This window comes from Marmota marmota, unplaced genomic scaffold (assembly GCF_001458135.2).
Source record: "Marmota marmota marmota unplaced genomic scaffold, marMar, whole genome shotgun sequence".
Lineage (NCBI taxonomy): Eukaryota > Metazoa > Chordata > Mammalia > Rodentia > Sciuridae > Marmota > Marmota marmota.
Genome location: NW_025999897.1, coordinates 1,633,363 through 1,644,050, shown reverse-complemented (window position 1 = coordinate 1,644,050; position 10,688 = coordinate 1,633,363). Strand labels below are relative to the sequence as shown.

The following is a 10,688-nucleotide window of genomic DNA, read 5'->3' as shown; positions in this document are numbered from 1 at the left end:
TCCTCTTGAGGCTTGGGCTTGGAAGTCCCAGAATATCATTTCTACTTCATTTTATTGGTCAAAGCCTCCCCATCTTGTCAATGGCACCTCTACACATTTGCTCACATCAAGGTGAGTTGCCCCTTCTAGGTCACATCCAACCGGTAAGTGAGTCCCATACTGGGCACCTCCAAACCTGTTTCCTTCTGTCTCCATGGTCACCATCATCTCTCACATGACCTGTGTTTACTCAATGATTCCTCTTTAAATTGATAATTCCAAACTTTAAATGGACACTGCACCTGCCCAGCAAGCTTATACTTGCTAAGTAAGTTCATGTCCCCACTCTCTGAGAAAAATGGTGGGTGCTCTTTATGCAGAACCCAGCATCTTCCCTCCCACCTGATGCTCTTGCCTCCCTTTTTCCTGGAAGTGGGGCCCAGAACCCCCCGCCCCCCACATACACTTGTGCTTGCACGCACACACGTCCTCAGCACAAGTCCATATACCTGTGGCCTCTGGACACAACCTCTCTCTTTTCTGTCCTTGATACTAGGGAAGGCCTGGCCCCTCTGACTCCCTGAGAGCCACCTACTGCAGCCACCGCCCTCTTTATCCTGCACACACAGCTTGTTCCTGTTCACTGGCTCATTCCCATTAACATATACTCAACTCTCTTCCCCTGAGAAATTACCCCCTCCTCCTGCTGCCCCATTCTACTGTCCTCGACAGCATGAGGGAGTACAGAACAGGTTTTCTGACCACTTCTGGTGTGGGGACTCTCAGAAGATGCAGTTAAAATGTCAGCCAGAGCTGCACCCATCTGAAGGCTTGACTTACAGGACCACAGAACCCATTTCCAAGATGGCTCACTCATACAGTTGGCTAATTGGTGCAGGCTATAGGCAGGAGGCCTCAGCTCTTCTGCACATAAACCTCTCCACAGTTTGCTGGAGTGTCTTCACAACATGGCGGCTGCTTTTCCCAGATGGAGTGATGTGAGACAAAGAAGCCTGAATGCCCTGTATGAGCTAGCCTGAAACATCATACACTGTCTCCTCTGCCATTCTCTGTTTGTCACACAAACCAACCTTGGTCCGTGGTGAGAGGAGACTATGAAACAGGGCAGGAATGACCAATAAGTGAGGATCAATAGGAGACCATTTTGGAGACTGGCTATCACACAAGCCCAGTCCAAGATTCCAGAGAATGGAGAAATAAGTTGTACCTGTGGATGGAGAGAATGGCCGTCTCTAATCCACTGAGCCAGACTGTATGGATTTAACAGAGGATCAGTCACGGAGCTTATTGTCTAGAGGACCACAGAGAAAACTAGTGGCCGAGAATGGATGTTTCTCTCCTCTTCGTTACAGGTAAACCTGAGACTCAGGAAAGGTGAGACATACAGCAAGTGGCAGAGATGGAATTAATGATCAGCTCTTCTGACTCCAAGTCAAACCCTTCTTTGCCTCATGCGATATGACTGTTCATATGCTATAATGTTAAGTTTTATAGAGAGAATACAAGATTGTATATGGTTCAAAAAAAAACAGTTATGTAAAAGAACAAAGGGAAACATCATGTTTTGATAATTGTTAGAAGGCTGGAAGAAAATGGGTGTTTTCTTCCTTCTGTGTTTCTATATTTTTTATCGTTTAATACTCTAAAATGAGCTTCTATTGCATTCATAACAGAAAAACCCAAACCATTTCCTGCTGTGGTGGATCGCAGAGGCGCAGCAGGAGAGGCGGTTGCTGGGGGGTTGGAGGTGGGGGTGGAGTCCTCCACCTGCCCCCCCCTTCCTCCTCTACCTTGGTACAGTGGGATATTTATGGTGTCTCCAGCGCATGCTTCTTGAGTTCACCTGTGAAAACCAAGCTGCCCTCTCAGGTGAGGTGTTGAGGAAGAGCCTCCTGGGAAGGAGGCGTGGGTCTCTGATCTGCCAGGGGTGAGTTGTTTTCCCAGTGCTGTTTGCCCTCCTTCTCCTCCTCCTCTTTGGACTAGGGATGGAATCCAGGGGTTCTTTACCAAGGAGCCATCTTCAGTCCTTTCTTTATTTTAAAACAGGGTCTCTGCTAAGTTGCTGAGGCTGTCTTTGAACTTGGGATCCTCTTGCCTCAGGCTCCCAAACCACTGGGATTGCAGGCATGCACCACCACACCCCACTCCTTCTTCTTTTTTAAACATAAAAATTATAATTAGTTGTGCATATTAACTGTACCCAATAGTGGGTTTCATTGTGACAATTTCACAGATGCATGTAACAGACTTTGGTTGTGTCCACCCTCCCGATCCGCTCCACCCTGTCCTGTTCCCCTTTCCTAGTAGTCTCCCTTCTGCTTTCACATCATACTTCTTTCTCTTTCTAGATTCTACAGATGAGAGAAAATATGTGATACTTGCCTTTTAAACTTTTGCTTATTTAACTTAACATGACAAACTCCAGGTCTATCCTTTTTCCTCCAAATGACATGACTTTGTTCTTCTTTATGGTTGAATAATACTCCACTGTGTCTATATACTGCACTTGCTGTTTCCTCCACTGTGTCTATATACTGCACTTGCTTTTTCCATTCATCCACTGATGGGCTTTTTGATGGATAGACCTATAATGCTGTTTTCTGGTCCAAGATCAGGGTGACTCTCTCAAATATAAGTTTGTATACCAGAACAATGAGAGAGATTATTTCCAGGGTGAAATCCTGGAAACCCCAAGATCTACAGTCACTATAAGACAAGAGCCTTTTGGTTGTTTCAAATATTAGAAGTGTTTTTTGGTTTCTTCCATGGGACATCTTTCACTTCTATTTTTTTGAGACTTAAGCACATCACCCCATTGAGTTCTTACATGCATCACATTCTGTGCTTAGTAATTTTCTCTAGAGTAAAAAACAATAGCAACCATTAAATTGGGCACCAATTATGTAAAGATATTGTGTGTTTTACATACACTAAAATTTTTTTTTTTTTTGGCCATACTGGGGATTGAACTCAGGGTGCTTTACCACTGAGCTACATCCCCAACCATTTATTATTTTTTTTTATTTTGAGTCACGGTCTTGCTAAATTGCTGAGGCTGGCCTTGAATTTACCATCCTCTTGCCTCAGCCTCCTGAGTCACTGGGATTATAGGAATGTGTCATCACTCCCTGCAAACAATTAATCTTTATAATAATATATAATGTGAACACCTTCAATTTGTAGATGAGGAAGTTGGGGGTCAGGGAGATTAAATAACTTCTCCAAGGTCACATGACTAGAAATGATAGAAGCAGGCCTACAACCCAGGTCAAGATGGGCCCACAGCTACTAGCTTAATGCTTCCTTAAAAAGAGTATCATAACCAGACCAGGTGGCACACACCAGTAATACTAGCAATTTGGGAGGCTGAAGCAGGAGGACCACAAGTTTGAGGCCAGCCTCAGCAATTTAACAAGACCCTCGGAAGCTTAATGAGATCCTGTCTCAAAATAAAACATAAAAAAAGAAAAGAGATTATGGCTCAGTGGTAAAGAGCCCCTGTTTGTCTCAATCCCTTTATAGGTAACCCTGGCCAAAACAGATTTAAATATTTTCTGGGCTTAAGCTCTCACCTGAATGATCATCCTTGTCTTCTGAATGGAACAGATGCCGAGTATCTGCGTGGAAATGGCAAAGGTTAATTGAGTCCATCATTTCCATTCACGATTCTGTTTAACAACCTGGTAGGGAGCAAATATTTCCCACTTCTGGCTACTCTATATCATGAGGTATCAATCACCATTTCAAGGTTTAAAACAACCAAACAATGCCCCAGTCTGTGTTTAGGTGTGTGTGTATGTGACTTCAAGTGGCCAATGGAGCCTTCCACCTCTGTAACTTAAGCTGTGATGTGTGCAGATGGGGTTTAGCCACTGCAGGGTGGAAGCCAGTACCTGTGGGTTGTGATGCTGACCCCTCCATCCCTGGAGTTAGAACTGTGCTCCAGGGTGATTCAGGGCAAACTCAAGATCAGATTTCCCATGCTGGAGTAGAGGCAGGAGGATGGTGGTTATGAGCAGAAGGCCTTGTGGTTGGAGGGCAGCAAGGCTAGTGGGTATTAATGGTCAGCTTTCCGTTACTGTAACACATACCTGAGACGAATCAACCTTCAGAGAAAAGGTTCCTTTTGGTTCACCATTTTGGATGATGGACCCTGTTGCTTTGGGCCTGCGGTGAGGAAATACATCTTAGAACACATGGTGGAGCAAACTGCTCACCTGATCGTATTGATAGTATGGCATTGAGGTTCCCCAGGGGTTAAAAGGGCCTATTCTTGCCCCACAGCTGCTGGGCTTACCTCTGAGGGAGACTAATGACCTATCAACTTGTCAGCCTTTCTCTGATAGAGGTGGTGTGACAAGTCCACCTGGCCCTGCTACAGATGGCTTCATCTCTATCCCTACTGTTCTCCACACACCACCCCGTACTTCTTGAAAGAGAGAGGGAGAAGGAGGAGCTGGGGTCCCATACACCAAGTGACCAGAAGACCACCCCCCAGGCCCCATCCCTTAAAATTTCTGCCTACACCCAACAGCACCAATGTGGGGACTAAGCCTTTGTCACGTGGGCCTCTGGGGGACATTTAAGATCCATATAAGAGCCAGGTGCAATGGCACATGCCTGCCATCTCAGCAACTCAGTCTGAGGTAGGGGGATGGCAAATTTGAGGCCAGCCTGGGCAAACTGGCAAGATCCTCAGCAATTTAGTGAGACCCTATCTCCAAATTAAAACAAACAAACAAAACAAAACAAATAAAAAGGGCTGGGGTGTAGCTCAGTGGTAGAACACCCCTGAGTTCAGTCTTCAGTGTAGCAAAAAGATAATAAAGGCAGACCAAAACCACCATGGGGTAGCCATGCTGAGGTGCTAGAGGAAGGGTGGGGCATTGAAGACTGACGGTGGATTCCTTCTCCCTACTGAGCGTTGGGAAGGACCCTGAGAGGCAGGCACACAGTCAGGAGGGAAAGGGAGGACAGGTCAGTTTTTCTCCCTAGAAATTCTACTCTGACCCTGCTCCACATCAATTAGAAGCCATTGTTCCCCAATGGACCTTGGAACGACAGAACTTTGAGACAGTTATGTTTAATAACCGTGGATCTCAGGCTGGAACTGTGGCTCAGCAGTAGAGTGCTCGCGTAGCACGGGCGGGACCCGGGTTCGATCCTCAGCACCACATAAAAATAAAGGTATTGTGTTTTGTCCATCTACACCTAAAAAATAAATAAATAAATATTAAAAAAAAAAAAACCAAACAAACCTCGGATCTCACATGCTAACCAGCAAAGTGAATAATCCATTGCTCATGGCTCCTTTATGGCAGGAATTACTCACATGAGCATCAATCTGAGGGTATATAAAGCTTCTGAAAACTTTCTTTTTGGGTAACTTTAGAAACTACTTCTGTGGCACACAGGACCTTGTCACCCTCAGAATTATTGCCCTGTGGCCACCTGGTCTTCTCTGAATGAGCACAAAGTCTGGTTTTGCCATCTTCCCTCCTGTCCACCCTCTCCTTGGGCTTCCCACAGCCCTGGTTCTGCCTCAAATGCACCAGCCCTTGGGGCTGCCCGGAATTCTCCCTCTCCATTGGCAGCTCCCTCTTTTATTCCTCTCAGTGGCCTTTCCAGTCCTCACTGCTTCCCACAAAGCCCCCTGGTTATCGCTTCCCCACCCACTCCCAAGAGATGGCTTTCCTTCCTACTTATGAGCTAAAACCCAGACGCCACCAGGCAGGAGTTTCCCTCTGCTTCCTGTCTTCCGCCTATGAATGACTGTGCACCCCACCAACCCGGCATCCAGCTTGTCTCCAGGAAGAGAAGACCCTCTTCCTGCTCAGGTAACTCCTACCCCCTGGATGTCTTTCGATCCTGTCCCATTCATTCTTTTCTTTTCTTATTTTTTAAAAATATATGTTTTTAGTTATACATGGACACAATATCTTTATTTTGTTTATTTATTTTTATGTGGTGCTGAGGCTTGAACCCAGGGCCTCGCACGTGCGAGGCAAGCGCTCTACCACTGAGCCACAACCCCAGCCCCTGTCCCATTCATTCTTTGTCCCCCCTTTAGTACTTCTGCTCAGCCTGGCTCTAGAGAGCCTCTGTCTTTCCAGCCCCAACTGCATTGATATTGCCGATGACCCCAAGTAACCTTCTCTGTTGCAGTTTGGTTTTCCTGGCGCTGGGGATCAAACCCAGGGCCTCACCCATGCTCAACTGCACACTTATCCACTGAGCTACACCCCAAGCCCTAACTTTCTGATTTCCAAATCCCAAGAAATTCTAGACTTTTCAGACCCTTTCTGACTTGACACCTCTGAGCCACGTGTTAGTGTTGGCTCCTCTGTCCTCCAATCGCTTCTCCCTTTGCTTTGGTGACAACATTCTTATTTGGGTTTTTATCACTTTTCTGGTTCCTCTTAAAAACTTCCATCTGGCTACCCTAGAAATGGTATTGAGGTTCCCCAGGGGTCATAAGGGCCAATTCTTGCCCCACAGCTCCTGGGCTTACCTCTAAGGGAGATGTAATGATCTACCAACGTGTCAGCCTTTCTCTGATAGAGGTGGTGTGACAAGTCCACCTGGCTCTGCTGCAGATGGCTTCATCTCCATCCCTACTGTTCTCCACACACCACCCCGTACTTCCTGAGTGCTTGGTGATCACTGATTAATATAGTACAGCCTGTGGCACTGGATTCCTAACCTTTGTTAAATGTATAAGTGGATCGATTATTTTTTTTTATACTTCTTAACTGTTTCTCCCTCCAAAAGTACAATGCAGTGTCAAAAATGGAATTAAAGATTACAGAGTACCTTTTGTTTTGTTTTGAGATTCAGGAAACAATAGGATTACCTTGAAATGTCATAACTGAAAATAATTCAAGTATGCCAAAACCCACGAAGGTTTAACGGATAGCTGAAGCCTGGATTGAGAGAGTCTGGGGTGAGGCTGGGAGAAGACAGAGTCATAATTTGGGCTTGGATTTCTGTGATTTAAGATCCTAGAGCTGGGGATGTAGCTTAGTGGTAGAGTGCTTGCCTACCATGTACACAGCCCTGAGTTTAATCCCAAGCACCAAAAATAAAGAAGATCCTATTGTAGAAAATATTAGTTCACTTTGTACATGCTATGCATATAGAGCAGCTGTTTGGGGGACAAAGTAAAGATCTTGCTTGATATTTAGCACCCTCACTCCTGACCTTTGTCAGAGGCCACTGCAATGAGTCACAGACACCAAGCCCTAAAATCATTCTTTTCATTTGTGTGTTCAAAGTATCTGCACATATGCTTCTTGACTTATGATGGAGTTATAATAACCCCACCATAAACTGAAAACGTGTAAGTCAAAAATGCACTTAATACACCTAGTCTACTGACCATTGTGGCTTAGCTCTCTACTGGCTCAGCTCTGTACTGTAGAGTATTGGTCAATTCCTGTCAAGGTCATATGGCTCATGGGAGCTGGGCTCACTGCCAATGCCCAGCATCAAGAGAGTATCCTACCACATATTTCTTCCCTAAGAAAAGATAAAAATTCAAAGTGTGGCCTCTACTTAATGTCGATTATGTTCATGCCATCGTAAAGTAAAAAAAAAATCATTGGGTGCAATGGCGCATGCCTGTAATCCCAGTGGCTTGGGAGGATGAGGCAGGAGGATTGAAAGTTCAAAGCCAGTCTCAGCAACTTAGAGAGGCCCTAAGCTACTTAGCCAAACTCTGCCTCAGAGAATAAAAAGGGCTAGAGATATGGCTCAGTGTTTAAGTGTCCCTGGGTTCAATCCCTGGAACCATATAAACAAATAAAAATGATACATAAAACCATCATAAGTTGAGGACCATCTGTAGAGTCACACATGTTCTTCATTTAATTTGATTTTCATGCCAGCCTAAGGAGACAGAATTTATCGTTCCCATTTGATAGATAAGCGATCTGAGACTCAACAAGATTTAATTATATAACTTGGTCAAATCAAGGTCAAGCTAATGGTAAGTTAAAAGCAATGGAACTTCAACTCTAAGGCTGTCCTATATTATATTTCCTTTGGATACAGATTAGTGATATTTGCTTCTTTTGCTTTTTGAAGTTATTCATCCTGTTTCTGGCAGCAAGAAGGCATTTTGGCAGGCACTGTTAGGAAGAACCTCGTCCTTAGGGCCATGAATACTGGTTCTTCCTTTAACTGGCCCTGCTATTTGGACATATCACCAATTCTCTGTGAGTTTCAGTTTCTGCATCTATAAAATGAAGAAAATAGCAATCATATCTACCCCATAGGGTTAATGTAAGGTTTCAGTGAATTAATATATATACAGGAATTGGCACAGTATCTAAAGCAGAGTAATCTCTTAATGAATAGGATGTTTTAATATTTTGTTATCATATGTTCATTTATTTTCTTAAAGCACCTGAATTCCTCACTTTTCAAAAGGAAGAGCTCCTTCTTAGTGTTCATGCTGAATCTTTCTACCCTTTGTTTGAGGTCATGTTGATGACATGTTGATTAATCTAAAATCTATATAAAGCTGGATATGGGCAAGGGGGGAGGTGGGTACTCTAAGGGGCATACTGCTAGCTTCCAAGGGCCCTTGAAAGAGTGTAGATCTAGGCACCACCTTCTGAGTTGGGGGTTTGGAGATGTGGCCCAAAAGAGTTTCAAGCTGTAGCTCCATAAATAACTGCCATTGGTGCACATTTCTAGGTATCCATGATCAGAGTCCTCTCCTATCATGAAATTCCTTTCTTTTGGGAAGGCCTAGGCATGTAAGTGGTGATCCTAGTGGGTGATGCCTGCAACCTGGAGATTCATTTCTGACAAGGTCAGTCAACCTGATGCACAGGCATCCCTATCACATGCAGAGCAAAAAAGGGTTGTTGTATGGAGGCCACTCCAAGAACTAGTAATCTGTGTGGGAAGGGGTTGACCTCAAGTCCAGGACAGTGATTTCTGGGTACCCAGGTGTCTACTCTGGGACAGGGAAAGGAATGTGGCCTGGTGGGTGGGCAGGGCTTGATGACTTCGCAATGAGGCATTAAAGGGATAGGGCATCCTACCAAGGTTATGACAGGCCTAGAAATGAGAATGAGCAAGGGTGTGTTTGCCTTAACAATATTTACACATTGTCTCAAGAACAAGGCTGACTTCCTTGAGTTCTAGGCCTTGACCTTGCCCTTCCCTCTCCCAGGATTTCAAGTTTTCAGCTTTTGCTTCCAGATAGAGTGCTTTTCTAAATTTGGTTCTTGGCAAGACCCATTCAGGGAACGGAACCATTCTGAGTTTCTCAGAAGGTGACCTCTAGCTGTATCAGCAAGTCCCCCCAACCATACTTCTAATTTTGAGGATAAAAAGGAGTTTGGCTTTATTTTGGGCAGTTGAATTTGGATTTCATATATTTTTGAAATATACATGTGAGCGTGGTCTTTGGAGCAACCAGAGACTCTGAGGGGAGGTGTTGAAAAATAAATGCATATTTCCCCCAGGCTGACCAGATACAGTGGATTAAAGACTCTTGGGTGGGACTTAGGGAATCTGCATGTTAAATTCCTCTCAGATGCTGATACTAATGTTTGGGATCTACTGACAATATGATGAAATGTGGATAAGAGAACTCTCCAAATATGTCAATGTGGTGTGCCAGTTCAGCTTGCTACCTCAGGATCACAAATGAGACAGGTAAAATGGGCTGGATCAGCACCCCAAGAAGCCCATTCTTGGTTTTTTTTTTTTTTTGGTGGGGGTGGGGGGATGTCCTGGGAACCCAAGGAGTGTTTTACCACTGAACTACATCCCCAGTCCTTTTTACTTTCTATTTTGAGACAGGGTTTCAGTAAGGATTTGCTAAATTGCTGAGGCAGATATTAAACTTGCAATCCTCCTGCTTCAGCCTCCCAAATCGCTGAGATTACTGAGTATGTAACATAGGGGAAGCTCATTCCAAGTGAGAATTCACCTCTAGAAGTTACTTTTCCTCTCCTGGCCTCAGACATTGCCTCTCTAAAAATGAATATATTAGATGAGTTCTAAGCTCTTATACCTAGTCACAAGTCATGCATGGTGGTGCACATCAGTAATCCCAGCAACTCTGGAGACGAGGAAGAAGGATCACAAGTTCAAGGCCGGCCTTTTATCTTAGTGAGACCCTGTCTCAAAATTAAAAAAAAAAAAAAAAAGATGGGGATGTAGTTCAGTGGTAAAGCGCCCATGGGTTCAATCACAGTTCAAAAACAAACACCAAAGTAACAAAAAACTAACAACAGATTCCGTTTGGAACTGGATGTTGCAGAAGTGTGGGGGAGACTGGTAATTTGTCTTTTAAAGCCAATTTCTGAATTTGGACGGGGACAGATGTGTCTGACGAACTAGACATCATTGATTCTCGGAGCCTCAGTTTCCCTCTGTCAGGGGCATTTGTTGCTAGGATGCAGGAAGAGGAAATTAAGAAGTGCAAAAAACTAGGGAAAGCGCCAGGAGAGGGAGGCTCACCTGGGATTCTTTCATGTAACATCCCACACCCTGCTGCCTCCAGCCGCCGCCCCTTCCTCCGGTCCACAGGGCAGCGGCCCCTTTAACAGCCCAGACGAATCGCCCGCCTATTTCCACGGCCGTTCCTCGGCGCGCGGTAGGGGTTGGATTGGTCGGGCCTAGAGCGCGGCTTGCTCCTCCCCGCCGCCCTCTGGTTGGCGGCAGTG

General features: G+C 44.9%; 1 long non-coding RNA gene across 4 annotated transcripts; it reads right to left on the bottom strand.

The window, feature by feature from the left end:
- Positions 1–716: 716 nt before the first annotated feature.
- Positions 717–10,592, bottom strand: LOC125615081. 4 transcript variants are annotated; one of them, XR_007345633.1, is made up of 5 exons: positions 10,483–10,592; positions 5,052–5,211; positions 4,092–4,167; positions 3,573–3,617; positions 717–2,153 (listed from the first exon to the last, which is right to left on the bottom strand). It is a non-coding gene; the product is annotated as an uncharacterized LOC125615081 (long non-coding RNA). The 4 variants fall into 4 exon arrangements; XR_007345634.1 differs by having other exon boundaries at positions 717–1,843; XR_007345635.1 differs by having other exon boundaries at positions 5,092–5,211.
- Positions 10,593–10,688: the final 96 nt, after the last annotated feature.